This window comes from Xyrauchen texanus, chromosome 6, assembly GCF_025860055.1.
Source record: "Xyrauchen texanus isolate HMW12.3.18 chromosome 6, RBS_HiC_50CHRs, whole genome shotgun sequence".
Taxonomy (NCBI): Eukaryota; Metazoa; Chordata; class Actinopteri; order Cypriniformes; family Catostomidae; genus Xyrauchen; species Xyrauchen texanus.
Window position 1 is genome coordinate 48,201,607 of NC_068281.1, and position 12,866 is coordinate 48,214,472.

General features: G+C 38.5%; 1 long non-coding RNA gene across 1 annotated transcript in view; it reads right to left on the reverse strand.

Moving 5' to 3' along the window:
* Window positions 1-3,862, reverse strand: part of LOC127644644 (uncharacterized) — a 3,967-nt gene extending 105 nt beyond the window's left edge. Inside the window, exons 1-3 of the long non-coding RNA XR_007970694.1 lie at window positions 3,690-3,862; window positions 2,583-3,602; window positions 1-1,304 (exon numbers count right to left, since the gene is read on the reverse strand). The exon at window positions 1-1,304 is cut by the window's left edge and continues 105 nt beyond it. This is a non-coding gene — a long non-coding RNA (uncharacterized LOC127644644). The remainder of the gene's footprint in view (window positions 1,305-2,582; window positions 3,603-3,689) is intronic.
* Between the last annotated feature and the right edge of the window lie 9,004 nt (window positions 3,863-12,866).

Below are 12,866 nucleotides of genomic sequence, written 5' to 3' on the forward strand. Positions count from 1 at the left end.
TAACTCTAGTATTAAAGAAAAGTATGTCGTCTCGTCTAATGAACAAATTTAAAGTTTAAGTCTAAAGTGGCAGAGATGAGATGTGAAAGTCAATGAAGATAGCCAGAAGAGTGCCAAAAGACATTTTGTCACAACCTATATTGGGTAGAACATGCGTACATGAAACACTTCCTTAAAAGTAAATTAAGTTTTTTTCAAATATGTTATAGAAGAAAAAAAACACATCTGCACATGTGTGTGCACTATACATCGTAAATGACAAGTGGTTAAGACATCTATTCCCTAGAATTTCCCCAAAGAGTACAAAGAGTTTAGACAAGAAAAGCACAAGAGGCCTCGAGTATACTAAGAATTCTTGTATAACTTGATGCTTAATATAACATTTAGAGTATTATTGAGTACATTGATAATATAAATATATAGTCAAGTCATATTTATTTGTAAAGCGCTTTTCACAACGCACATAATTTCAAAGCAGCTTTAAAATTATGCTGCAACAAAAAATTATGCTATTAAAGTCCTCGTTGTGACGTTCAAATTAATGACGAGATTAAAAAGCATGCCTTAAACATTATTGTCTTTAGGCCCCCAGTGAGCAAGCCAAAGGTGACTGTGGCAAGTAAAACAAAACTCCAAATATTTGTGTTAATGGAGAAAAATAACCTTAAGGGAAAACCAGGCTCATCTGGGGGGCAAGTTCCCCTCTGGCTAAACAGCACGAATACAACACCAGTATTAAGTTATCCAAGTTTAAGTCTTGTTTTATGTAAATAGACTGAGTAGATTTTGGTGGGCAGTGTTTAAAACTAAGGGATTTTGTATGAACTATAAGATTAATGATTAAGTGTCTCTGAATTCCATTCCAAATTGTTTGCAGAAGTGCACATAAATGCATTGTCCTTTTATTTGGTTGATTAAGGCTTTAATTGGTATTTATTTATCATCTATGTATTCTATTGTAAGAGAGTGTTGTGCATCTTATGACCAAGAAGGTGCTGGTGGAGGTACACGTGGTGTGCCTTGTAGTCCATCTGGAAGCTTGGCGGTTCATTTTTGGTGGAGTCCATCCTAAGCCTGAGCTGCAGGCAGTGAAGTCTGCCAGGTCTCACTGTTAGAGTTGGTAGCAGTTCATCCTCTGTGAAATCCATCGTGGAAGACTGAAGTAACGCTGTCAGTGATCATCGAAGTACCCCTTGCTGTCTGGATGGCACAGGCTGCAATTATTTGTCGTCACTCAGCAACACATAATGTAGCAGTGGGCAAAGTAGGATCTGGTAGACTCTGGTAACCTTAGGATATGTATCCTGAGGTTGAAACAGAATAATATTAGCATAGATGCCATTTACATTAAAGCACAGTTATAAGTTATGAGAAGTGTTTCCGGTTCTGGCAGAACTAACTAATGCAGCCTAACTCCTAAGTCAAGTAAGTCTTAAGAGATCTAATGTTTAGTAGCAAGATTTTTAGTAGCAGATTTTTATCTTACATTTTTATTTGTTGTTTTCTAGATTGTAATCAAATGTTTTGTTTTCTGAATTACTTAAGGGTTTTGCATTTGGTTGTTTGGGGGAACAGACACAGTCACTATTTGATATCTAGGTGATACAGTCACAATGTGTTGTAGTTTATTAGATCTATGTAACGTCTTAAGGCAGCTAGCAGACAGTTTGTTATGCCAGTCTGTCTGCTTCCTGACCTGGGCTATGGTGAGTCAAATGCTAACACTTAAGACAATGAGCCAAATTACTAGATAGGAGAGCGGCACCTTCCCTGGGGAGATGGAGTCAGTCTCTCTTTAGCAGGTCACGTCTACCCCAAAAAAACTTTTCCAACCGTCTGTAAATCCTATGTTATTCTCCAGACACCACTCATACATCTAGCCATTTAGTAACACTAATCTACTATAAATCTAGTCACCACGATGAGCAGAGAGGGGGCCAGAGCCTATTACAGTCTCTACACCTCTTTAACGTATATACATATATGTATATGATCTCTGTCTGATGAAGCCAGCCATGGTTTGTGCTGACGTGAATAAACATCTTAGAAAACATACCTATAGATGAGTACAGAAATGCAAATATATAAGATTTCATAATTGATTAGTGGTTGTCTTATAAAAATAATATTCCATAAATTTTAAAACATCTTTTCTCATTCTCCAGTAGGGGACTTCGAAGCGAGAACAACTGGTAGGGTCGTTCCAAACAGAATTTCTAATAAGAATGATTTGAATTCCCAATGATCACCATTTTTTAGCCTCACACCTTTCAGCCATTTGAAGTTCTCACAGTGGATGCTAAAGTCCAAGTGGAGTGGAGGTGCTAAAGCACATAACTGGTAATCAGAAGGTTGCTGGTTCAACCCCCACAGCCACCACCATTGTGTCCTTGAGCAAGGCACTTAACTCCAGGTTGCTCCAGGGGGGCCCATTGGAAAACCGTTCCATAGATCGGTTAGAGAACACAACTTCCATCGGGGAATGGAGGTTACAACAGTAACCATGACGTTTTTAATAATATATTTTATTGGTTACAATATGAAAAAGTACCTCCTACTGAAAAATCTACCTATTTGCTTACCTGACTGTCCAAGAGAATTGCCAATTTCTCTCCAACTCTTCTCTTTCTCCACCTGGTTGTGGTATAGTTCAGAGGAAACATCAAATAGGCACTGGTGCTCCTGCCAATATTACAAATTTTTAAAGAGCGAAAAATCGGTCTTAAAATCGTGTAGTGTAATCTTAACAAAGATTCACAAAAAAAAGAAATAAGGAAAATCAATATATAATCTTTAAATGAAAAGAACTAACAAACTTATCACAAGATAAACTGCCAAACCAGCAATGGTCACACACACACACACACACACATGTTGTGTTTCCATGTTTTATGGGGACTTTCCATAGACATAATGGTTTTTATACTGTACAAACTTTATATTCTATCCCCTAAACCTAACCCTACCCCTAAACCTAACCCTCACAGAAAACATTCTGCATTTTTACATTTTCAAAAAACATAATTTAGTATGATTTATAAGCTGTTTTCCTCATGGGGACCGACAAAATGTCCCCACAAGGTCAAAAATTTCGGGTTTTACTATCCTTATGGGGACATTTGGTCCCCACAAAGTGATAAATACACGCTCACACACACACACACACACACACACACACACACACACACTTAAATCAGCAAAATTATAATATAAAGCCCCAACCCCTTGAGCTATCTTCAAATATCATAAAAACACTGACCCACTTGAAACAAATGGCACATTTTTAGCCATGCAGCCTTAATTGCCCAGTAGTTATAATGGCAAAACCAGCGCACAGCAATCTGCTCCAGTTGCTGGTACAATGTTCAATGCATGCGCATAAAACAAACAGTGGTGCAGGCGTAAAGCAAACAGCAGCAGTGCGGGCAACACAGCGATGCAGGAATACAGCAGTGCAGGAAAAACAGCAGCTAGCGACTCACACTGCGTAACTGGCGACGATCTCCCACTAAACCGGCCTCAGTCCAATCAAACAGCATTCACGCATACCCAAGAAGAACAGCAGGTCCGTGAGAGAGCTCTCCAGTTGGAGAGCCAGTGTTCTACAAACATTCAACAGATAATAACCATAAAAGCAGATAATTAAAAGACAGAAAAGAAATAAGTCCCACGCCAGTTGGCATACATACCAATCAAACAGCATTCACGAATGCCCAAGAGAAACAGCAAGTCCGTTTGTTGACTGCGCAGCATAACGAGAGAGATCTCCAGTTGGAGAGCCAGTGTTCAATCAAACAGCATGGCACACGAAAAAGCGACCCGGAACCACAACACACGTTACGTCATTAACGAGCAAGAGAGAATCCTAGACTTCTTCTTCTTCTTCTTCTTCTTTCAAAGTTTTATGGCGGTTGGCAAACCAGCTAAAAGGTGCATTTACCGCCACCAACTGGACAGGAGTGTGAAGCATTAACAGAGTGAAGCAATTATCAAAAAATAAATAAATTAATTAATTAATTAATAAAAAAAAAAAAAATATATATATATATATATATATATATATATATATATATATATATATATATATATATATCTCAACCTATATTCTGTTAACCAATCCTGTTTCCTTTAGATACCTCATTAAAGCACTATAGACCCTTTTCTCTTTCTGTGCGTTTTGAAATATGCTATTGACTGACAATGTATCAATACCTATGTAGCTTAATGTTTCTGCAAAATTGATTCTTTCTCTGTCGTATTCTGTGCAATGAATCAACACGTGTTCAACTGTTTCTGACAAGCCACATTTATCACAATTTGCAGATTCTCTTTTCCCTATGATGAACATTGAGAAATTAAGGCATGTATGCCCTATTCGAAACCTAGATATTATGGAATCTTCCTTTCTGCTTCCATATTTATTTCTCTCACCCCCAACTTTATTTTGAATTTTATACAGATGTCTTCCTTTTGTCTCCTTGTCCCATTTCTGTTGCCACATCTTGTTTAGGGCAGATTTTATTATTGCTTTGACTTCAGTTTTACTCAGTGTTACATTAATGTCTATTACATTATGCTTCAAAGATCTCTTTGCCAACTGATCAACCTCCTCATTACCCTCTACCCCCACATGTGCTGGAACCCATAAAAATGAAATATTTACACCTATTCTGTATATTCTGTACATATTTTGTAGTATCTCATACAAGATATCGTGCCTGGACGCTGACTTTCCACTATTTATACTCAGTAAAGCTGAATAGGAGTCTGAGCAAATCACTACATCCATAGGATGAACATCTTCCACCCATTGAAGTGCCATTAAAATTCCAATCATCTCTGCAGTATATACTGAAGCATGATCTGTAATTCTCTTTTCAATACTATATTTAAAATGTGGAATGTAAACTGCTGCTGCTGCATGTCCAGTATCTGGATTCTTAGATCCATCCGTGAATGAATCCTAGACTTCTTTACTCGCTACATATTTATAGGATGGAGCCTCACACAGGGATTGGCCACAGGCGCACCAGCTCATTACGCGTTAACGAGACACCAGCTCATTACGCGTTAACTCGTACTGCTATATATATATATATATAATTTGCAAATAGAAAAGAAGAACAAGGAGCCCTGCAAAAGATGTCATGGCCCCCACAAAGCCCCCCACTGAACATCGTGTCAGTCTGAGATTTCATAACGAGACAAAGCAATTGAGACAGCCTAAATAGATAGAAGAACTGCGGCTGTATTAAAATAAAATAAAAACTAAAATACTGTATTTATATGTGAACAAAATTTTGAAATTAAAACAATAACTAATAGAAATAATTGTACTTATTAATACCTGTCTCTCTGTCCTCGCTGCTGCAACTGTCACAGCATCATGGTTTTTGTGTACGTCCATTGTACACAGATAACAAACACACTGCTGGTCAGACAGTAGATGTCCAAATGTTTATCATGTTTTCGGCAGATCATCTCTTGTAGTCGTCCAGTAGCATCCATCAGATTGTGCCTCTTACCTTCAAAGACCTTCTCGCGTTGTTTGAGTTGATTTTGACAGTAAGACTTCATACACGGTGGACAGGACTTTGACGGCTTTGCATTTTCTTCCAATACAGATGTCACACTCCACATTTTCAGGTCCAGCATAACAGTGAGCAGAAAGAGCAGCTTGGAGTTTAGTCTTCTTCAGTTTCCCTAACATTTCAGCAAACACCACATTCTTACCTATAACTTGGAGTGAAGGTTTGTCTGCACTGAGGGCAGCTGTAGACGCCCTTCTGATCATCCTGATCCCAGCAGTCTGTAATACAGCTCATACAGTAACTGTGTCCACAGTAGATCCAGACACACTGGACAGTAGAGTTGGGGTACTCGAATCCGAGTCACGAGTCCAATTTGAATGGACTTGGACTTGTCACGGACTCAGATGTATTTTTACTCTTGACTTGACTCAGACTCTAGCCAAGTCCATGGCATTTGATTTGTGATAAAATGAACAAAATAAATAAATAAAAATAACAAAACAGAAATAAATGGACACTCTGTCTGCAAGCAGTTGTAGTACCCCCTGATGTTGTAGACACAACCAGACTTTGTTTCACTGTGTTGAGCAAACACACCTGCAAAGCGGCACACTCAGTCAACCCATAAATAAACTAAGCTTGATTACTACAGAGGCTGCCGTATAACATCGATTACCGAGGTGGCTGGCACGACAAACACATAAAGACAGGCATTTAGCCAATGTACTTGAAACTACTAGGCAGTTTCGCACGGCACGGGACCTGACAACTGGTAAAATCACACAATTTCACAATAAAATGCCCAACGAAATATTAAGTTATTTTAGGCAGCGAAATGTTTTGTTTATAATTTAATTACAGATTAGGTGACCAGACGTTCTGGTTTATTACACAGGACAGTCCCGGTTTTTGGTAGGGTCACAGATTTTTTTCTTAAATTAAATCTCATTGTCCTTCTCACAATTGTCTCTGGCATCGTTTGCCGAGAAGAAAATCAATTTTGTTGCATCGCACATTGATTTGACAATACATTAATTCTAGTCTTTAGCAAATTAGCTGAAATGTGTCTGGTTACCATGGCAATGACATCATACGCTCTATGTTGACCTGTCAGTCAGCGCAAATGGCCAAAATAATGCAAAAATGTGTTTTCAACAACAAGCTGAAAGAAGCCGATTTTTTTTAAACAATAACACACAGACGCATCAAAGTTTTAGCACAAGCAGAGCGTAGTACTGCCCGCATTGTGCCATTTTCTACTAATTAATTATACAATTATGGTCCTAGGCAAGTTTATTTATATAGCACATTTCATACACAATGGTAATTCAAAGTGCTTTACATAGAAGAGATTAAAATAATAATAAAAAAATAAGAATAATTGAAACAGTTTAGAATAAAATAAAATAAAATACAGTACAAACAGTCGGACACACAGTGGCACAGTGCTCATTCAGTAAATGCACAGCTAAACAGATGTGTTTTGAGTCTGGATTTGAATGTGACTACTGTAGGAGCACATCTGATCTCTTCTGGAATCTGGTTCCAGCTGCGGCTGGCATAATAGCTAAAAGCAGACTCTCCTTGCTTAGAGTGAACCCTTGGTATTTCTAGCTGATGTGATCCTAATGATCTGAGTGATCTGTTGGGTTTATATTCAGTGAGCATATCTGCAATATATTGAGGTCCTAGCCCATTGAGTGATTTATATACCAGTAATAATACTTTAAAATCAATCCTAAATGTAACTGGGAGCCAGTGTAAAGACCTGAGGACTGGTGTGATATGTTCATATTTTCTGGTTCTGCTCAGAATCCTGGCAGCAGCGTTCTGTATGAGCTGCAACTGTCTTATGGTCTTTTGGGAAGGCCAGTGAGGAGTCCATTACAATAATCCACCCTGCTGGTGATGAAAGCATGCACAAGTTTCTCTAGGTCTTGACTGGAAACAAAGCATCTAATTCTTGCAATATTTTTCAGATGATAGTATGCTGATTTAGTTATTGCTTTGACATGACTACTGAAACTAAGGTCTGACTCTAGAGACACACCAAGATTCCTGACTTGATTTTTAGTTGTTTGACCCCTAGCGTCAAGGTATGATTCACCTTGAGAACGTCATCTTTGTTTCCAAACACAATGACTTCAGTTTTGTCTTTGTTTAACTGAAGAAAGTTTTGGCACATCCAACTGTTTAATTTATCAATGCATTGGCACGGTGTAAGACTCCTCCTGCAATGACTCTCCAAGCCACTAGGGAACACTGTCTGATCCCTCTTGCTATGACACTCCAAGCCACTAGGGTGAGCTGTCTGCTCCCTCCTGAAATTACACTCCCAGCCACTAGGTGGCACCACCTGCTGTGAACTCTTTAGTTATGACTGCTAATCAGGTTAATGTGTTCCACCTGTATTTTGCCCTATTTAAGTTGGCAGTTTTCATTGAGCTGTGTTCAGTCTTGAGCCCACCATCTATGGATTTCCTGAGTTCTAGAAGAAGTTAAGTGCTGTTCTTATGTTTGGTTTTGTAAAGCTATGACTGCTTGTCTGTTTGTATCTGAGAACTGCAATCAAGTAAAGACTGCCTACTTTTGAGTTATCTGAGCCTCCTAGTTTGCTTTTTGCTTCTGCACATGGGTCTTCTACAGACTGTCTTCCCCAGTGGACCAGAGGTAGAGTAATAGCTTTCTCTAACTGGGAGACCCAGGTTCTAGACCCATCTTCAACACTTTGTCAGTCAATTGTGACATGGAGTCAATGGGGCTGTAATCGTTAGGTGATGGGGTTAAGTAGATCTGTGTGTCGTCTGCATAGCTGTGTTAAGCAATTTGGTTCTTTCTCATTATTTGGCTCATTGGGAGCATATACAGGTTGAACAGGAGTGGTGCAAGAATTGAGCCTTGAGGGACTCCACATGTCATGGACGTCCACACAGACTTATGGTCTCTTATACTCACATAATAACCTCTCCCTTCTAAGTATGACCTGAACCATTTTAGGACCATCCCAGAAAGCCCCACCCAGTTTTCCAGCCTGTCAAGTAGTATGTTGTGATCAACAGTGTCAAATGCAGCACTGAGGTCGAGTAGTACCAGTACTGATAATTTGCCTGTATCAGTATTTAAGCGAATATCGTTTATTATCTTAACCTGTTAACCTTTGCCAGAGCGCCAGCGCACGGAAGAGTTTTTTTCCCCCACAAGTTTAATGTTTATGAATAGATTTAACGTGAAAGAACATCATTAATCTTGGCAAACTATATATCATTTTAAAGGTGTAAGCCTCAAGCATCGATGATAGAGCTCTGTTTTTTGATGAAAAGCTTATAATGAATGTATTTCTTGCATTTATGTAAGCAGTACAGATCAAAACACACGTAATCAAAAACGGAGTACATACCAGTAGTGTCGTAATAACGAGCCACACACGCATCCACTGCTAAAAGTTCCAGATTGAATGGAAAGGTGAGGGTCCACTGAATAACATCCCATAGAGCATTTTTAGTCCAAAGAAACAATAACGTTGTAACATCGATGGTTATTCCTTTGTTTACATCGAAGTTTCTTCAGGGTGAAGTATCATACTTGTCGGTTATGCAATAAAATTATGCATAAAAACAGACTCGGTAGCCGAACGTTATATGGGTGTGTTGCTTAGAGTGTAATGAACAAATTAAGACCGCACACACACACACAAATACAAAGATAGGCAATATATAGGTCAAAATATCCAAACACTGCGGTCAGTTTTTCTGACGTCATGAAATGCTGATCCTATTATTTTGTCTTTACAACGAAAGCCAATGAAAGAATTGAAATTGTATGACTGATAGAAAATGTAGCCAAGCAGTGCACGATTCCAACGATACACGGAAAGTCTAAATTCCTCGCGAACAAGATATTTTTTTATTTATTTGAATCAGCCACTCTCTATTGAGGAGCTAACCTGCGATGTAGGCTGTGACCACACCCCGTCATTTGACAACAAACAAGCCATAGTAAAAAGACGGTTCCCCAGTCAACATCTGTTTTCGCGTCTTACTTACTGGACGGATTATCTCATCAAATGGATCGTCAAAAGAAGTTTTTTTCTGCTGAAGATGTTTTATTTGCGATCACTCGAAGCAGCGATGACGAAATTGAGGAGAGTGAAGACAGCGTCGAGGGTGATATGCTTGAGGACGGAAAAGATGGTCCAATTTCACATCGGTGAGTTGCTATGTAACATGCACACATTATACGTGTCTAAACGACTGCCCATCAGTTTGATTGTATGGATCGACCTTTAGTATGAATGCTGTCTAAACGACTGCCCATCAGTTTGATTGTTGATTTATGAATGCTGTCTAAACGACTGCCCATCAGTTTGATTGTTGATTGAATGGCCAGCCACATAAAAACTATACAGAATTATTTACTTGACATGCGGTGCTAATTATCTTTCCATTCTTTCCCATGCAACAGCTGTGTGGATTATTTTATAATTGAAAAAGCATGGAACAGTGTATATGATGACTAAAATAGCTTGCAGTACCCTTCATAACATTTGGTCATTAGGTTGCTTTTTGAGGTATCCAAGGAGGCTTCTTGGTACCTGGACATAGTCTTGGAAAACATATTGCAGAAATCTCATTTTTCATAATATCTTCCTCAAATGTGAAATATAAACTGATGAGACTTGTGGCTTTCAATCAATTACCTAACTGGATTCCTCCAGGTTCGTTTTCATTTATTTTTTCATAAAATAATGCAATGTTACTTGCAGTACAAATTATCTTCAAGACACTTTAAATTCTATAAATGTTTGTCTGTGTAAGTTTTTCAACTTTTACATTTGGGTAATAAACTCCAAAGTGTCTTCTTTTTAAATATGTCTAAATTGTGCATGTAGAGCAAATTGTTCAGTAACTACAATTATTTTAGTTTGGGGATGTCATTTCTGGGGATGTGCCTCACGCAGGGAAGGGAGAAAGGGAACTGACATAGTCTTGGAAAAAAGCTTGCAGGAACCCCATTTTTCATTATATCTTCCTCAAATTTGAAATATAAACTGATGAGACTTGTGGCTTTCAATCCTTTCCCTAATTGGATTCCTCCAGGTCTATTTTTATATATTTGTACATGAAATAATAAAACATTTTTTGAAGTTCACATTATTTATGAGGCACTTCAACTTTTATAACTTTTTATTTGTTTGAGCATTATCAACTCTGATTTATTGTTAGTAGAGTGCCAAGTGTCTTCTTTCCAAAGAGACCTTAATTGTGCCTGTGGTACACTGTTCTCAGGAGCTATATTTATTTTAATTCAGGTATGTCATTTTCAGCTGTGAGCCCCTGAGTGGGGGTGAAGGTTAACAGGTTAATGAGCGCTGTCTCTGTGATGTGATCGGAAACCAGATTGAAAATTGTCAAAGTATCCATTTGAGTTCAAGAATTTGTTCAGCTGATTTGAAGACCACTTTTTCAGTGATCTTGCCTATGAAAGGAAAATTTGAGATCGGTCTATAGTTGCTTAATATGGTCTTATCCAGATTGCTCTTTCAAGAGGGGCTTGACAACTGCAGTTTTCAGGGGGCTTGGAAAACTCCCAGAGAGAAGTGAAGAGTTTATCACTTCTAGGAGATCTGCTTCTAAACAGTTGAATACACTTTTGAAAAAAGATGTGGGAAGTGCATCAAGGGTGCAGGTTGATGTTTTAAGGTGCTGTACGGTTTCTTCCAACATTTTGCCATCAATTTCTTTGAAATCAGACATAGTAACTACTTTCTCAGGTTGTGGTTTGATTTTGTCTGACCCCAGCACAACTCAAGGATGTGCTGATCACCTTTCTGATATTATTGATTTTTTTTCAGAGAAGAAGCAAACTCACTGCACTTGCTGTCTGAGAGCATTTCACTGGGAATCTGGCTTGGGGTTTGTCAGTCTCTCTACAGTTGCAAAAAGAGTGCGTGTGTTTAAGTTGCTGTTTATAATATTCGAGAAGAAAGTCTGTCTAGCTTTGCCTAGTTCCATATTAAAAGAATGGATGCTGTCTTTGTAGATGTTATAATGGACTACAAGTTTTGTCTTCTGCCACATGCGCTCTGCTTTTCTGCATTGTCTTCATATTTTGCACTGCTGTTGAGTTTCTCCAAGGTGCTTTTTGTCTGCCACACTTCTTCCTGACTTTCACAGGAGCAATATCATCAATTACACTTAACTTGAGTTAAAAGAATCGAGGAGAAAATCAACAGAGTCAGCAGATATACTTGGTGTTAAAGATATAGCCTTCATAAATAGTACACTAGTGTTCTCATTTAAGCATCTCTTCTTGACAGACACAGATCTAGCATAAATGGCAGAGATCAATATATCAAAGAAAATACAGAAATGATCAGACAGTGCTACATCCTTAATAACAATTGATGAAATGTTTAGACCCTTACTGATAAGTAAATCTAGAGTGTGTGTGTGTGTGTGTGTGTCCATGTACATGCTGAGTCAGATCAAAAGTTTTTAAAACAGTTATGATTTCTTTTGTCATATTGTTTTCTGCATTATCTATGTGAATGTTAAAGTCTCCAGCAATGGCAAAACAGTCAAACTCTGAGGTAATTGTTGATAACAGTTCTGTAAAGTCCTCAGTGAAGGCTGGAGAGTATTTGAGGCCTGTAAATAATGATACGTAAAATGCATGGAGAACCTTTTTAACACACTACCCAGATATTCGAAAGACTGGTAATTCCCAAATGATATTTGCTTACATTGATAGACATCTTTAAAGAGAGCAGCTAAACCCCCACCTCTCCTACCTTCTGTGCAGACACTCATAAGTAAAGTTAGGAGGGGATGTTTCATTAAGGACTGTTGCACTACAGCTGTCTTCTAGCCAAGTTTCATTTAGAAACATAAAATCCAGGTTGTATGTGCTTATAAATCACTTCATTGACTAGAAGTGATTTATTTTTAAGCGAGCGGATGTTTAAAAGTGCTAACTTAACAGTTTTTGTGGCCACAGCAATCTTAGTTTGGCGTGTAATAGGCACCAGATTAGATGGGTTTGCTGTACGGCTTTTGAAGGCCTTAGACTTTCTATGATGTAATCTAACAGCAATAGAGAAAGATACAGGCACACTGGGTTCCCGCTTGTTTTGTAAACATTTGAGAAAGTTACTGTTATCATAGCGGGAACCCAACATTTATCACTGAGAGCTGGTATCAGTTGTTTTTGGTTCACCTCGAGCAGATGGAGGAGGGTGTGAGCCCTAGCGTTGTGGCAGAGGTCGAAGAGCTCTCACAGGAGGAGGGGGAGGGCGAGCTGGGCTCGCAGGTGCTTGAGGGGCCTGATGTTTTTTGC